At 32.3% G+C, this 17,442-nt stretch overlaps 1 protein-coding gene and 1 non-coding gene across 4 annotated transcripts in view; both read left to right on the top strand.

Annotated features, from left to right (window-relative positions):
- The first annotated feature begins 3,247 nt into the window (after positions 1–3,247).
- On the top strand, positions 3,248–3,319 carry TRNAG-GCC (transfer RNA glycine (anticodon GCC)). The gene has a single exon. It is a non-coding gene; the product is annotated as a tRNA-Gly (tRNA).
- An 11,688-nt stretch (positions 3,320–15,007) lies between these two features.
- The window catches only part of LOC148871462 (PH, RCC1 and FYVE domains-containing protein 1-like), an 80,191-nt gene continuing 77,756 nt past the window's right edge, over positions 15,008–17,442 (top strand). Inside the window, exons 1-2 of one of the 3 annotated variants that reach the window (XM_088973736.1) lie at positions 15,008–15,359; positions 15,457–15,539. The gene's annotated coding sequence lies outside the window, so the exon portion shown is untranslated. Of the gene's footprint in view, positions 15,360–15,438; positions 15,540–17,442 lie in introns of all 3 variants that reach the window. The other 2 variants (XM_088973737.1, XM_088973733.1) reach the window with 2 other exon arrangements.

The following is a 17,442-nucleotide window of genomic DNA, read 5'->3' as shown; positions in this document are numbered from 1 at the left end:
GAAAGTGCCGGCGAATCTTGGTATTGTCAAAAGTCCATCGTCTGATCCTCATTTGGTTAATGGATTGGTGTCAAATTCTTTATACCGACAATGGTCTAAGCTGATAGATTTTGCTTTGTGAAACTCTTGGTTCTTGGACATTGCGGTCCTATATTTGGTTGGTTTCCTAGGTTTAAATAAGATATATATTATTATTTAAGATAAATTACGTAGTGGCACTTAGCCCTTGGGGTGTTTATAGTTTGGTTATTAATTGAATGGTGGGCCTATTTTTTAAATCGAATTAGTAGTATTGGTTTTTGGAAAACAAATAACCGAAATCAAACCAAAGTCAATTGATTAACTGGATGATCAGTTCAGTTAACCATTGGTTATGTTTGTTGATTTTTTGATTTTTTTTATTTTTATAATATATATTATAAGTAAATATATAAATATATAATAAAGCTATAAATATATAAAATATTATATTATAAATGATAAATAATACATTATATATTATATACATATATATAATATATAAATAAATATATATGTTTATCGAACGATTCGGTTAATTGAAAATTTTGGTTCAGTTTCAACGGTTCAATTTGACTTTTTGGTTTTTCCTAATCACCCCTACTAGGCCCTCAAATTGTTTTGCGACAACTCTGCCCAATTTTTGGAATTCCAACACTTTGTCCTGACCCTAAGCATTCCATGAGTCAATTTCATGGAATAATCTATTAAACTTATAAGACTTCTTAGTTATTATAGAGACCATTTTATCGTTTTGACTTAAGTTTTTTTGAAGTCTCATGTTTCTTTCAATTTCCTTAACAAAGAACACATGGTGCATGATCAGTTCATCAATACTTTAAGAATGATTTATGCTTTAAAATGACCAGTAAATATGTAGGTGCGTTGCATGTGGCACTTTCAGATAACATTAATATTTTCAACATCCTTATTAGAACCACTTAAAAAGGATAAATAATTAAAGCATGGTGTGTTGATGGATTTAGATTTTATATTTCATTTTCATTATTAATAAAAATACTTTTTACTTGTCATATTTATTTTTGTCTAATATGATACATATATAATATTAGAGATGTGCACAAATTTTATAGACATATTTTTGTGTTTTATATATTTTTATTTTTATTTATCTTTTGAGTTTATATTATATAATTATGACATCATGTTTTGGCCTATTTGACTTGATAAAAGCATTCTCATTTTTTGACAACTTTAAAATTTTCACTCCATTTACATAATTAATTCTAAAAATAATTCTTGTTTATTACACTTATTTTTGTTTGATATACTAAGTTTATAATATCTAAGATGTGCCAAAATTTTCTATGAATTTTATGTAATTTTTATTTTTTATGTTTCTTTTTGTTTTTTAAAATTTTATTGTTTAACTATGTTAGCATTTGTTAATCCGTTTACTCAAATGATTGGACCATTATGGTGCAAGTCATGTAGGTTGGGATGAATTTAATCTTAACCCGGACCCAACACTATGTATTGGATCTGAGGCTTTAGACCAAAGTCAAGCTTGAGTTGTCCAACTTGGGCCCAACTTGCATTGGAATTTTATGCACTTGGGTTAGTCTTATACCTGGTTTTGTTGATTAGCACCCTTAACCAAATTTAACATAAAATGTATGTATATGATTGCATGTATGTACATATATGCAAATATGTGCTATAGATGTATTTATGAATGCATGCATATAATCAGGCTTGACTTTAGCTACTTAAGGGCTAGGCTTGGGTTCAACCTAAAAAATTAAAAAAAAAGGCCAAACTTCTGAGCCTTGGCTTAGGCCCAATTCGAGGACCAAAAATCGAAGCTAGCCTGTCTAAAATTATGAGTTAGATTAATTCAAACTCGAGTTAAACCACCTAATTTGCCTCCATATGGACCATTGACATCGATTTGATGCAAAAATAGTTTTCTTTTTATGTTTATTTAATTTTTAATTCTATTTCTATTGTTAATAAAAATAAATCTTATTTGTCACAAATATGATGAATACATAATATTAGAGATGCACCCAATTGAGTTTTTACAAAATACTATGTTTTTAATATTTTTTTTGTGTTTATATCTTTTTTTTTTATTTTTAGTATTTATTTATTTTATCACGAACTGATCCATTTGACTTAAAGGGTTGAACTATTGACCCACCACTTGAATAAGAAAAATGGTGTCATGTTTGGGTCAATTTTAAATATTATATTTCATTTCCATCGAATAAAAATACTTTTATTTAGCATGCTTATTGTTGTGCGATATAATAATTAGATAATATTAGAGATATATCTAAATATAAGATTTAAAGAAAAGTCCACAAAGAATATCTTGTTCTTTAAATATAAGATTTAACGAAAGGGTGCCTTAAATACAGGGCTTAATGATAAAGGATATAATGATTTGAATAAAAATAGTAGATTATAAAGGGATACAAGGTGTAAAAAATATGGGTATTTTACAAAATACCTTATGGAATGTGGTGTTGTTCAAAACATGAGATTCTAACCACACTATATAGGGCTTAAAAGATTCAACTACACCACCTTATAGAAACTACATTACCAAACAATCCCTTAATTTCTAATTTATGTTCAAATTTTCCAACCAAAATGTTTTTGTTATTTCCTTTAGTTCTTGGTGTGACAATTGCAGAAAGGAGGCTTATTTGAGTATGCAGAGTTGCATTTGATAAGCTTCGGGATTTGAGCATTTAAAGGCCAAAAGCATTTACGTAGCCATAATAAAAGCTAATAAACATGGTAAAAGAATTAATACAAGTTTTTCTAACAATACATAACGAAAAATATTGTTTGGATTGGGATCAATTTGATTTTGTCACTAGTTCCTTCAACTCATATTTTTTTTTAATAAAGACCATGCATAGATTATATAAGCCAATTTGGTTGGGTCTTTCCATGTGGGCTTCTTGGCTTTTGAAAGCCTGTTGGGTCGAATTGTGGTCAGTTTGGCAAGTCATAGATATTTCGCATAAAAGACCCAACTCATAAAAGACACGCGAAACTCATAAAAGACCCATCTTTTTCACCCCTAACTCTTCCTCGAGCATGTGTCACAATGCACATGCTTGGGAGATTTTGACTCTCTTTGATAAATATCTATGAATCGCAAAATGCGGTTAACCAAACCGATCGATTCAGAAGTCGTCCGTATCAAGTGATACGTGAATTGCTCAGTAGTGCTTCGCCACTACCGGAGCTGGCGGAAATAGCTTAATGGTAGAGCATAGCCTTGCCAAGGCTGAGGTTGAGGGTTCAAGTCCCTCCTTCCGCTCCTGGCTTCGTCGTTTAGTGGTAACGAGTGGAGTAGGCAGCGAGTGGAGTGCTTACGAGCAACAAGCAGCAAGCTCATTTGAAATTGTGTCCCTTGTAAACGCCTGCCAGAAATTGCTAATGAAGACCGGGTCCCCTGTCGCTGACAATTGAGTGTGGCATTCCATGCAATGAAGATATTATCGACAAAGATCTGAGCGACTGTTGCTGCTGTATATGGATGGGACAGTGGAAAAAAATGGGCATATTTTGTTTGTGAATCGGTCCACCACGATCAAGACCCATACTCCCCTTTTTGGCAGAGCCGCAAAAAAGGAAGGCATGAGACTCGGATCTAGGATCAAAACACTCACATCCTCCGGGCTCTCATTCAGATTCAGTCAATTCAAACAAGCTCGGAAGCGGACCTCAAAGCCGACCTAAGCTTTGGTAAAGCCCCGTGATTAGAGGCTTTATTTGTCAAAGATTTCCCTTTCATCAAGCAAACGCTTTCTGCCCGGAGGGCAGATAACGATACTTGACCGTGAATGTTTGTTCACTTGTGTCATTAGGGAACTCTAGACTTGCTGCAAGTTGAGCCATAGCGTTGGCTTCGGAATTCTATATTCATTATATATACTTATATTATATTTATAAATATATTATATATATTATGTAGTTTTCAAATATTTATAATATATTATATATCATTTATTATTTATTATATAATATAATACATATATTTGTATAATATATATTATAAATATAAAAAACTGAAAAGTTGAAGAACTAAACCGGTCAAAAACCAAAACTGATGGACCAGTTAAGGTGGTACAAATTCAATTTCGATTTGGAGAATTAGAAAAACCGATGCCACTGATTCGATTTACAAAAAAGTGTCATGATTCGATTAACTGAACCGTGGACAATCTTACTAATACCTTTAAAATCATACATGCGGTAAGTCCTCCCATATTCTTCTTTTCTTCTCCATGGGCCTAATGTTTCTTGCCTTTTGCAAAGAATTCATCAAAGGTTACAGGTTACATCAACCGAACAATGGAAATTTATTAACGTGACAGGTACAATCCGCATACGACCGTTGTTCATCATTTGTTTTGGTTTTTTTCTTCAGGTAATTAAAATGTTTATTTTTTTTCTATGGACGAATATTTTCTACAATATGGAATGGGGGTTTTGTTTTTATATGATTCACAATGAGCGTTTTATTTCCAAGTGATTTACAATGGAAATCCAAATATTGTTATAAATAAGAACTCAAAGTTCTTAGAAAGAGGCACAAAGAAAAGAATGGAAACTTATGTTGCTTATACAATTTTCTGCCAAATGGCAAAATAGTGAAACAAATAAAGGCTTAATATCTTTTTGTTTCTATCTGAAAATTTGATTGTTATAATAGCTTCCATGCATTGTTCTCTTATTTTGAATAAAACATTGAAACATATTTTCCAAACAAATGTTTGAATAACCTTTTCTTTAGAAATGTTCCATGTGAGTAGTAGATTCATATATACAATCGAAACATAGAACCAATATCTATGGGGCCCACTTAGGAAAATATATGTTTTGTGAAGTCCAAAATGTAGGGTATGCATAGGTGGACTTGCATGTGGGGCCCATTTGTGATAATTGCATGTTGGACCTATAAGTATGATATACACATATGAACGTATATGTGGGTCCCACATTTGTTAAATGAAAGGTTTGCTGGCCTATACACAAAACATTTCATGTATATGTAGCACATATTTTCACCACATTAGCAAATTGTATTTCAGAGTTTATAGTATTTTAAAAGATCTATGGAAAATATTTCAACCAAACAATCTTTGGTCTTTCATGATCTATTTGAAAAAAGCTCAAATCTAACTACAGTTTATATTGAAGAAAAACACTTAGATTATTAATACCTACATGTGGTTAAGTTAGTTGGTATATTGATTCAATTTAGATTAGTTATTGGAGATAAAAAAAACTTTGATATTAATATAAATTATGTTTCTATTAAATGTAAATTAATTAACTATCTATCTTAAATTAATAAATTATTTATTTAACTATTTCTATTAATTAAAATATTTTTTTAAGACAATGATATAATGTTTACGTTTCTTTTTGATCCCTTCAATCATCACATTAAATATTGTATTCCTAGGCGTGGACCTTGTTAATATTATTAATAGAGTAAATTGCTGAAACCTCTCTTGAAGTTTGGTCATTGCAATCACCTCTCCTAAACTTTCTAACACGGTTGCAAGAAGACTTCCTATGTTAGAATCCTCTAAAACTAAAACAGAAGCATAAAGTTTCCAAAATACCCATACAATTACTATTGAGGCTGGTTTTCACAAGAAAAAAAAAAATACAAAATTTCCAAAATTTTCACAAGAAGACCCCTATGTTAGAATTCTCTAACGCAATTGCACCTTTAACTTTGAGCAACTGGTATGAAGGGAAATTTTGAAAAATAAATCAATTCCATAAAAGAGATGAAAAGGGTTTTGGGTAACAATTCATATGTAAAAAAAAACTTGAAAAATAAACATTTTGGTCAAAGCCACTATATGAATATTTTGAACATTTTCTAGCAGAAGGGGTGTAACTTGCAAACTGTGTATGAAAGTTCAGGTTTCAACAATTTACCCTTATTAATAAAATATTATTTTATATCAGAAAGGCTTGCAGACATCAAAGAATTCCTATTTATTAAACTTTACATAATGCTTGGCAAACGCTCATTTTGCTTCAATTTGGCTCATGTAACATAAAAATACGTATAGGAAGATTTCCATATTCCATGTGTTCGATTGTTGGGAAAGGAAAGAGAAAGGAAAAATACGTATAGGAAGATTTACATAATGCAAGGCAAATTCTCTAATCTTGGATAAAAAACCCAGGTGCTTTGCTCACTTCATTATTGTTTTATGTTTAATCTTTCCTTATGTTTTATGTTCTTCTCATAAAATTAATGGTTTGTCGAGCTTCCACCTATGCTTTTTTTTTTTTAATTATGATTTGTGAATGAAATTTCCCCACTGATTTTCTCTGTTCCTCGACCAAACAGAATATCAGAACATCCAATCAATTGAGCAATGCTTATGATTTATTTTAAATTTCTTTTTGATGCCATAATTCCTAAAGTTAAAAGATAAAGAAGAAACCATTAATATCTTTGATCTAAATCATTTCCATTCTTCATGGGAATTTAAAATCAGTATTTGGGAGTCTTGACATGTTTAAATCCTGAGTGGAAGAAGAGATAATGACTATAAAAGTCACTCTTCCAAACTTGGTATGAATTGGAATGGGTCATTTTACGTACCTGTACTTACTACTTCGTAGGATTGGACCCTACTAATGATATGCATTAAAAAATAAACCATAGTTTTCAAAATCAGACTGGATTGGATGGTCGGACTGGAAAAATTGGAAATCGTGATCGGATCAGTTTTACCCTAGAAGCGTTATTTTCCCCAAAATAGTTGGTTTAGTCTGTAAAGCGTTGATTTGAGCAGTCGAATTGGGGTAGGTGCCAGCTCGGAATTGATGCTAATTTACAGGCGGGCATTGGTGCATAGAGTGGGAGTATTTGACATTTTGAATGCTTACAGGTCTGCAGTGGAATTGAGAAATCTGCATTGAGTTTATTCATACTTATCTGAATTTTTTATTTTTTGTCAGAACGAGCTATCTATTCAGTTCGAACAATTGAACCGTTTGACCCGATAACCGGACCCCAAATTAGTTCGTTATCAGAATTAGTTTTAAAAACCTTGAAATAAACATGATACAAATCAAAATTTGGTCTAGATATGGATCCTACCTTTTTCTGTCGGACATGAGACATAACTGAACCCAACACCTAATAATGATAATGATTTATTAGAATATTAATGTTTTGATGGTGGAAATGATGACCCTCTAAAATGATCATTTTGTTTTACATTTTCACACTCAGTTACATGTGACATAATATGTAGTCCAAATTCTTTGATATTAATTGAAGGTTGTCTTTGTTTACATGTAAAAGCAACTCACAACATAGTTTTGATTCTTCTTTTTGGTCAAAAAGCCAATTCATTGAGAATGGAACGAGACAAATCTAGGGAATGGGTTTTCTCAAGTAGAATCATATACCCTAGGGTAGTTCCTTATGTTCCATTGCAACTAGCAACCATATTCTCTTAATAATTATTCATAGTTTTCATAAAAAAGTATAAACTTCATTGTGAAGTATCAAAAATCAACATATCCATGAGAAGAAAAAGAGAAAGAAACCCATATTTTTGTTATAGGTAAAGAAATGTATTGAATAGACAAAATTTTAAGTTCTTCCTTTGACATATTGGTTTAGGTTTTGAAGTCTTTGAGAGTTCAAGACAGCATTTAATAACGTGTGTGTGGATTAGACCCTAACAAATATGAAAATAATAAAAAAAGCTAGTATACAAATAGACAAAATAAATATTTTAGTTTAATAATATCTATTTTATAATTATAATCTCAAAACAACTAAGAATATAAAGTTATTTCATTACACTATATAGAAAACTGCTTTGAAATTTACCTTGACAATTATGGCTACCACAAACTTAAGGGTCTGTTGGGTTTCTGGGAATAGGTGCCTAGAATTGGAATGGCTTATTTCAATTCCAACTATTCACTTAGCAAGAATGGGATTCCAATTCCCGTTCTGCCAAGAATGGGATTCCCCCATATGGGGAAATGGACATTCTAGGCCCCCTTAGGGAATGAGATTCCCAATCCAAAGTTTGTTAAGAAGTAAAGAACTTATGACAAAATACCCAAACCCTAATATTAAAGAAATAATAAAATTTATTAAATTAAGAATGAGATAATAATAAAGAAATCATAATATATTAATAATAAAATAATAAAATATTAATAAACAAAAATAATAGAATATTAATAAACTAATAAGAAAATGATAATAAAATATATTAAATTAATAAATTATTAATAAAATATAGTAATAAAATATTATTAAAGTCAAACTAAAATAATAATATATTAATAAAATATTCATAAATTAATGATAAATAATAAGATATTAATTATTAAATACTAATAAGGTAATAATAACAAAGTACTAATAAAACAATAGTTATATATTCATAAGATATTAATAATGTCACAGTAAAATAATAAATAGACTAATAAAAAATTTAAACTTTTCAGTTGATTCCAATTTTGACTCCAAATGAATCAAACAACAACAATCAGAATCTGATTTTGATTCCAATTTCGATTTTGATCTTGTCTGCGGACCAAACAGACCTTAACTAAACTAAGGCTAGCCTATATTTTGGCTAGGGTAGAATTTGTCTTGCAATGTAAATGTAATATGTTACAATATTTCATTCTTATTACACTCTATAGTACAACAAAAAAGTAAAAATCAAATTCTACTAATATGGACATAGTATGCAGTTACCCTTATTAGTGGTCCATCATGTTGATATTGTTTTTTATGGAATTAGTGTTTTATGTATTACTTGCAATGTAAATGTAATTTGTTGGGAGGAGATCCCAATTTTAATATATGAATGATGGTAGTAGTTTTTTTCCCGGACTCTAAATCTAGCCCCAACAGAGTTACCCAACAACACGGTCCTAATAGTCATTGCAGTCTTGCGTCTACAATCCCGCTGTACATGAAGAACATCTCCCTTGTCCTTCATGCGAGAATGTTCCGGATGTACAACTACAATAGCTGTTGGGACCACGTACTAGTATCATATCTTTTTTTTTTTTATTCATTTTTGGTAAAAATGGTCAAAGTTTTGAAATCTAGCTTCTATAAACGAACTCTACTCCTATTCTAGCTTTCTCCCTTTATGGCTAGAAATATATGTATGATGGTTTTAATTTGATATTTTTCATCTCCCTTCTATCTACTTACATTCCAAATTTTAGTGAATACACAAACAAATAGATCGGAACAAATTAATATGATCCATTTAAGTTGGATTTGGTGTTCATTAATTTTGCCATAATCGAAGAGATGATGGAATTTTGAACTCCAACGAACTAAGGATCCATTTGATTCAAAGGAATGGCAGTTTGAAATCGGAACTAGTATGACCTAATTGTTTAGTTTGGTGGAATGGGATTCCTTTTCCTACTTCTAGTGAAATGGCATTCCCCCTTTTGAGAATAGCCATTCCGACTCTCCCAACGAGGATCACATTCCAGCCAACCAAAAATAGAAAAGAAAAAGTCAAATGACTTAAACCCTCAACCCTATTTCTCTTTAATTACCCAATTCTAACCCTCATTGAAAGTCATGCATATATTTTATGGAACACAATTCCAATTACCATTTGAACCAAACAGGTGGGGAACACTTCGATTTTCTATCCACAAATTGTTCCCACATCCACATACGGAACACGAACACTATTGCATGTATTGGGAACATCTCCCATGAATGATAAGGGAGATGTTCCCAATGTAAAACTGTAATTAATCATGGTCTTGGGTAGGAATGTGGGATCAACTCGTGGGTAGCAGATTGGAACCTGTGGGGGAATAGGTGATTCTAATTCCGATTCTGAAGAATTTTTATTTCAATCCTGACCACAAACCAAATGGAACCTTAGTTTTTATTAATAATATATATTTTTTGGCTTTTTGTTTAATTTTGTAAATGTATGCTGGTTTTGTACTGATTTACGAGCTTTCAATTGAATTGGATATATAGATATAAAAGAATGTAGCTCGAATTCATGTGTTACACACACACACACAAATATCGTCCCCTTTCTGTCCCCAATTCTAGAGATTTGAATTTCCCCATCCCCAACTAGTGGTCAAAAAACCACTCCCATTGCGTTAAGCCCCACCAAGGGTGTCAATGGACTGGTTTTGGATTCGACCCCATCCAATCCAAAATCAATTTGGACGGATTGGATGAACCAACAAAACATATTGGATTGGACCAATCCGGTTTAAAATATTTATTAGATTGGATTGGACCTGGTCCGTCTATAACAAATTTATATTGGATTGGGTTGGATTAAGCCAATATCTTGTCTATTGATATGAGATAAGAATATGTGTCAATGGACTGGGTTTGGTTTGAAACCAATGTAAATCAAAATGAATTTGAACAGATTGGACGGTCCAGACATTGAATTGAACTGGTCCAAATTGGTTCAAAACATTCATTAAATTGAATTGGACCTGGTCCATTTTATAATGGACTCACATTGGACCAAACCTGGTCCAATTGACATTCTAGTCCCCACGAGATGGGTCAAATTGCCATTTCTACCTTCGCCATACCAACAGTACAATGTATAGTAGAGAAGAAGAGTAACAGTGTACACCCAATAACGCAGTAAGCCATACCTCGCACTAAATAATTTGCAAATTACAACAATAAATCACTTACGTGTCAAAGTTCCAATGCTAAAATGGAAAATGTTAACTGTGTACCAACATAATCAATTTGAATGATGATCAGAAAAAGCTTGCCAACAATTCATCCACATCTGTTTGGGCTTCACCAGATTCAGATCGCAATTCTGGGGAGGTCTCAAAATGTGATTGCTCAAACCACTCTGCATCTTGTTGTTGCTGATTTTGATCGGTGGATTCTTCTGGCGGTAGCGGGTCAGACAGGGTGTCAAGTAACTCATCAATATCGAAGAACATATTGGGGTCCCATGAGAGTTCCTCCAACCAGGTTTGTTCATCTTCAATTCCACTTGTAAGATCGTCAACTACCAAATCTAATCCAGGTTGCTTCACTTCATCTGGATTCTCAAAATCACCAACTCCCAGATCATGCACATACGAGTATGAGGACGAAGAAGGCGGAATTCCAACTAAATTTTCATCAAGAATCAAGGATGAGGAAGGGACAACGGACTCTTTCTGTTGTTGTTGCTGCTCCGACATGCGTCTCATCACATTCTCCTTGCCTTTGATCAACGCAGATTCAACTTCTCGAATTTGATCTCCAAAACCATCCAAATCAACGTCTACGGTATCATCTTCAACAGCTAGACATGTTGGCTCGGGGCGCTGCCGGTTCGGATGATGAAGGAGAAGGTAGCGGTCGATTATGGAATCGACCAGTGGATCTCCGAATTTGAAAATCTTACCAGCCGGAGAGAAAATGACGATGGCAGTCTTGGCACCAGTGAGATGGCCTAATTTTTCAGCTTTCTTGAACAGCCCAGTCCTACGCTTGGAGAAACAAACATTGAGTTTTTCCTTGCTCTGAATCTTCTGAATCTCGATCTTTCTACGACCCATTGCAAAACCCAAAATTATAAAATTATTGTCCGATTGATTAATCGGAACACAGAAAACTAAAATAAAAAGATCGCAAGAATGCACACAGTAGGGTTTAGGATTTTGGATGATATAGAACTGGTATTGCCGAAGAGATCAAACGAAGGTATAGAGAGAGAGAATAATCAATAAAGACGATCGGGTGTAAGATGTTGTGCACTGCTGGGAAATGGGAAAATCTTAGAATGGTGAAGCAAGTGTGTGTTATGTTTATATTGTTGCTAAACAGTAACATCGTGAAGTTTTAATAATTTTGTTGCAAGAAGTTATTAACGTAATATTGGTTGTGCCAAGACGTTATTAATTTTGCTGTCCCTTGTTTGGTGGTGGACTCCGAAAGTGCTGGCAAACCTTGGTATTGGCGAAAGTCCATCGTCTGATCCTCGTTTGGTTAAGCTGATAGATTTTGCTTTATGAAACTCTTGGTTCTTGGACATTGCCGTCCTATATATGGTTGGTTTCTTAGGTTTAAATAAGATATATATTATTATTTAAGGTAAATTTCGTAGTGACACTTAGCCCTTGGGGTGTTTACAGTTTGATTATTAATTGCGGTCCTATATTTTAGTATTTATTTATTATATCACGAATTGATCCATTTGACTTAAAGGGTTGAATTATTGACTCACCACTTGAATAAGAAAAATGGTTTTATTTTTGGATCAATTTTAAATAATGTATTTCATTTCCATCGAATAAAAATACTTTTATTTGAATATGCAGAGTTGCATTTGATAAGATTCGGGATTTGAGCATTTAAAGGCCAAAAGCATTTACGTAACCATAATAAAAACTAATAAACATAGTAAAAGAATTAATACAAGTTTTTCTAACAATACATAACGAAAAATATTGTTTGGGTTGGGATCAATTCGATTTTGTCTAATTGAAAATGTCACTAGTTCCTTCAACTCATATTTTGCTTAATAAAGACCATGCCTCAAACGAGGCCTTCGCTAGATTATATAAACCAATTTGGTTGGGTTTTTCCGTGTGGGCTTCTTGGCTTTTGAAAGCCTGTTGGCTCAAATTGTGGTTTGTTTGGCAAGTCATAGATTTTTCGCGTAAAATACATGCGAAGCTCAAATTTTGCGCTTTTTGGGAACCTTCAAATAAAGATTCCCATCTTTTTCACCCCTAACTCTTCTTCGAGCATGTGTCACAATGCACATGCTTGGCAAATTTTGACTTTCTTCGATAAATATCTATGAACCGAGAAAACCGAACCGCGAAATGCGGTTAACTGAAATGGTCGATTCAGGATTTTTGAAAAACTGAAGGAGCAGTTCGGTTTTTGGTTAACCTATAAAAAACTGACAGTTACCCGGACCGACCAGTATATATATTTTTAATATATGTCACATAATTTCTATGTATTATATATAAATATATACTTATATTATATTTATAATGATCTATTTATAAATATATTATATATAATATATATTTTTCAAATATTTATAATATATTATATATCATTTATTATTTATTATATAATATTATACATATATTTGTATAATATATGTTATAAATATAAAAAACTAAAAAAGTGAAGAACCAAACCGTTTCAAAACCGAAACTGACAAACCAGTTAACTGGTGATACCAGTTCAGTTTTGGTTTGGAAAATTGGAAAAACCGATACAACCGGTTCAGTTTACAAAAAAGTGTCATGCTTTGGTTAACCAAACCGTGGATAGTCCTACTAACACCTTTGAAATCAAACATGCGGTGAGTCCTCCCATATTCTTCTTCTCCATGGGCCTAATGTTTCTTGCCTTTTGCAAAGAATTCATCAAAACCGAACAATGGAGATTTCTTAGCGTGACAGGTACAACCCCCATACAACCGTTGTTCATCATTTGTTTTGGTTTTTTTTTTCTTCAATTGGTAATGAAAATGTTTATTTTTTGTTTCTATGGCCGAATAATTTCGCAATATGAAATGGGGGTTTTGTTTGTATATGATTCACAATGAGGGTTTTATTTTCAAGTGATTTACAATGGAAATCCAAATATTGTTATAAATAAGAAGTCAGAGTTCTTAAAAAGAGGCACAAAGAAGAGACTGGAAACCTATGTTGCTGATACAATTTTCTGCCAAATTGCAAAATAGTGAAACAAATAAGGGCTTAATATCTTTTTGTTTCTATCTGAAAATTTGATTGCTATAATAGCTTCCATGCATTGTTCTCTTATTTTGAATAAAACATTAAAACATATTTTCCAAACAAATGTTTGAATAATCTTTTCTTGAGAAATGTTCCATGTGAGTAGTAGATTCATAATAAAATCAAAACATAGAACCAATATCTATGGGGCCCACTTTCGAAAACATATGTTATGTGAAGTCCACAATGTAGGGTATGCATAGGTGGACTTGCATGTGGGGCTCATTTGTGATAATTGCATGTTGGGCCTACAAGTATGATATGCACATATAGACATGTATGTGGGTTCCACATTTGGCTTATACACAAAACATTTCATGTATATGTAGCACATATTTTCATCACATTAGAAAACGGTTTTCTAGCCTTTATGGTATTTTGAAAGATTTATGGAAAATATTTCAACCAAACAGTCTTTAGTCTTTCATGATTTATTTGAAAAAAGCTTAAATCTAACTACAGTTTATATTGAAGAAAAATACTTAGACTATTAATACCTTCATGTGGTTAAGTTAGTTTGTATATTGGTTCAATTTAGATTAGTTATTGGAGACAAAAAAAAAAAACTTTGATATTAATATAAATTATGTTTCTATTAAATGTGAATTAATTAACTAACTATCTTAAATTAATAAATTATTTATTTAACTATTTCTATTAGTTAAAATATTTTTTTAGGACAATGATATAATGTTTACATTTCTTTTTGATCCCTTCAATCATCACATTAAATATTTTCCAAAATTTTCACAAAAAGACCCCCTATGTTAGAATCCTCTAACGCAGTTGCACCTTTAACTTTAAACAATTGGTATGAAGGGCAAATTTGAAAAATAAATCAATTTCATAAAAGAGATGGAAAGGGTTTTGGGTAACAATTCATATGTGAAAAAAACTTAGAAAATAAACATTTTGGTCAAAGTATCTGTATGGATATTTTAAACATTTTCGTACCTCTGTTTAGAGGATTCTAGCAGAAGGGGTCTACTTGCAACTGTGTATTAAAGTTCAGGTTTAACAATTTACCCTTATTAATAAAATATTATTTTATATCAGAAAGGCTTGCAGATATTAAAGAATTCCTATTTATTAAACTTTACATAATGCATGGAAAATGCTCATTTTGCTTCAATTTGGCTCATGTAACATAAAAATACGTATAGGAAGATTTCCATATTCCATGTGTTCGATTGTTGAGAGAGGAAAGAGTAGGATGTGGGACGACCGCAAAACAAGGGACGCAATGCGACCCCGGTGGGAAAGGAAAACAATGAGACATTTTGCGAGAAAAGGAGTCGGAGACTTGTCAGAGCGGAGCTCATTTCTCTTACCCACTCTAGCGTCAAGCCCATCAACGTTCGGATCTCCGATCGTTTTTCACGCCATCTCAGGCAACGCTAAGACTAGATCTACGTTCTAATCTCTATGTGCTTTCTTCTTTGTAGCCTGCCGGCAAGTCATGGATTCTCCTGGTCTGGTAGACATGGATTCTGGCATTTTTTCGTCCCATTTTTGCAGCTGTCTCTTCAAACGAATCCAAAACTGAGGTAGGTGACATTTTATCTTACGATTGTAGTTTTTTCTCTTTGTTTTTGTTGTTCTTTTTTGTTTTATTGTGTAAAATAGCATTATTATTTCTTCCAGTTGACGATTCGAACAGCTTGATCCAATTCCAATCTGTCAATGGATTCTATCCCAGATTCTCTAATCTTGGATAAAAAACCCAGGTGCTTTGCTCACTTCATTATTGTTTTATGTTTAATCTTTCCTTTTGTTTTATGTTCTTCTCATAAAATTATTGGTTTGTCGAGCTTCTACCTATGCTTTTTTTTTTTTTTTTTAATTATGATTTGTGAATGAAATTTCCCCATTGATTTTCTCTGTTCTTCGGCCAAAAAGAGTACCAGAACATTCAATCAATTGAGCAATGCTTATGATTTATTTTAAATTTCTTTTTGATGCCATAATTCCTAAAGTTAAAAGATAAAGAACAAACCATTAATATCTTTGATCTAAATCAATTCCATTGTTCATGGGAATTTAAAATCAGTATTTGGGAGTCTTGACATGTTTAAATCCTGAGTAGAAGAAGAGATAGTGACTATAAAAGTCACTCTTCCAAACTCGGTATGAATTGGAATGGGTCATTTTACGTACCCGTACTTACTACTTTGTAGGTTTGGACCCTACTAATGATCTGCATTAAAAAATAAACCATGGTTTTGAAAACCGGACTGGATTGGATGATCGGACCGGAAAAACTGGAAACCGTGACTGATTCAGTTTGACTCCAGAAGCGTTATTTTCCCCCAAACAATTGATTTAGTCTGTAAACCGTTGACTTGGGCAGTCGAACTGTTCAACAATTTGGCCTGTTTTTATTTTTTATTTTTATTTTTTTGGAAGAATGGCAGTTCAGCTTAAGGTCAGAAATTTTAGGCCCAAAATGCAATGGAGTAGGTGCCAGTTCAGAATTGATGCCGATTTATAGGCAGGCTTTGGTGCATAGAGTGGGAGTATTTGGCATTTTGAATGCTTATAGGTCTGCAGTGGAATTCAGAAATCTGCGTTGAATCTATTCGTACTTATCTGAATTTTTTTTTTTATTTTTTGTTAGAACGGGCTATTTATTCAGTTCGAACAATTGGACCGTTCGACCTATGAACTGGACCCCTAACCTGTTCGTTGTCCAAATTAGTTTAAAAAACCTTGAAATAAACATGATACGAATCAAAGTTTGGTCGATATGGATACTACCAATGCATTTTTCTGTCGGGCATGAGACATAACTGAACCCAACAACTAATAATGATAATGATTTATTAGAAGATTAGTATTTTTGATGGTGGAAATGATGACCCTCTAAAATGATCATTTTGTTTTACATTTTCACACCCAGCTACATGTAACATAATATGTAGTCCAAGTTTTTTTTATTTTATTTGAAAAAGGTTGTCTTTCTTTACATGTAAAAGCAACTGACAACATAGTTTTCATTTTTCTTTTTGGTCAAAAAGCCAATTCATTGAGAATGGAACGTGGCAAAGCTAGGTGACAGGGGTCACCTAGTCACCTAGGGAATGGGTTTTCTCAAGTAAAATCATATACCCTAGGGTAGTTCCCTATATTCCATTGCAATTAGCAACCATATTTTCTTAATAATTATTCATAGTTTTCATAAAAAAGTATAAACTTTATTTTGAACTATGAAAAATTAACATATCCATGAGAAGAAAAGGAGAAAGAAAAGAAAATTCAGAAAAATATAGGGGTTAAACCCCTATTTTTGTTATAGGTAAAGAAATGTGTTGAGTAGACAAAATTTTAAGTTCTTCCTTTGACATATTGGTTTAGGCTTTGAAGTCTTTGAGAGTTCAAGACAGCATTTAGCAACGTGTGTGTGGATTAAACCCTAACAAATATGAAAATAATAAAAAAACTAGTATATAAATAGACAAAATAAATATTTTAGTTTAATTATATCTATTTTATAATTATAATCTCAAAAAAATTAAGAAAATAAAAATATTTCATTACGCTAATAAGAAAACTGCTTTGCAATTAGGTGAGGCAACCCTCTAAGGGTGTCTTGTTGCCCAGGTGTTACCTTGACAATTATGGCTACCACAA

Source organism: Nelumbo lutea, chromosome 2 (genome assembly GCF_056320005.1).
Source record: "Nelumbo lutea isolate HS-2025 chromosome 2, American lotus-T2T, whole genome shotgun sequence".
Classification (NCBI taxonomy): Eukaryota; Viridiplantae; Streptophyta; class Magnoliopsida; order Proteales; family Nelumbonaceae; genus Nelumbo; species Nelumbo lutea.
This window is presented reverse-complemented; position numbering and strand designations above follow the sequence as displayed.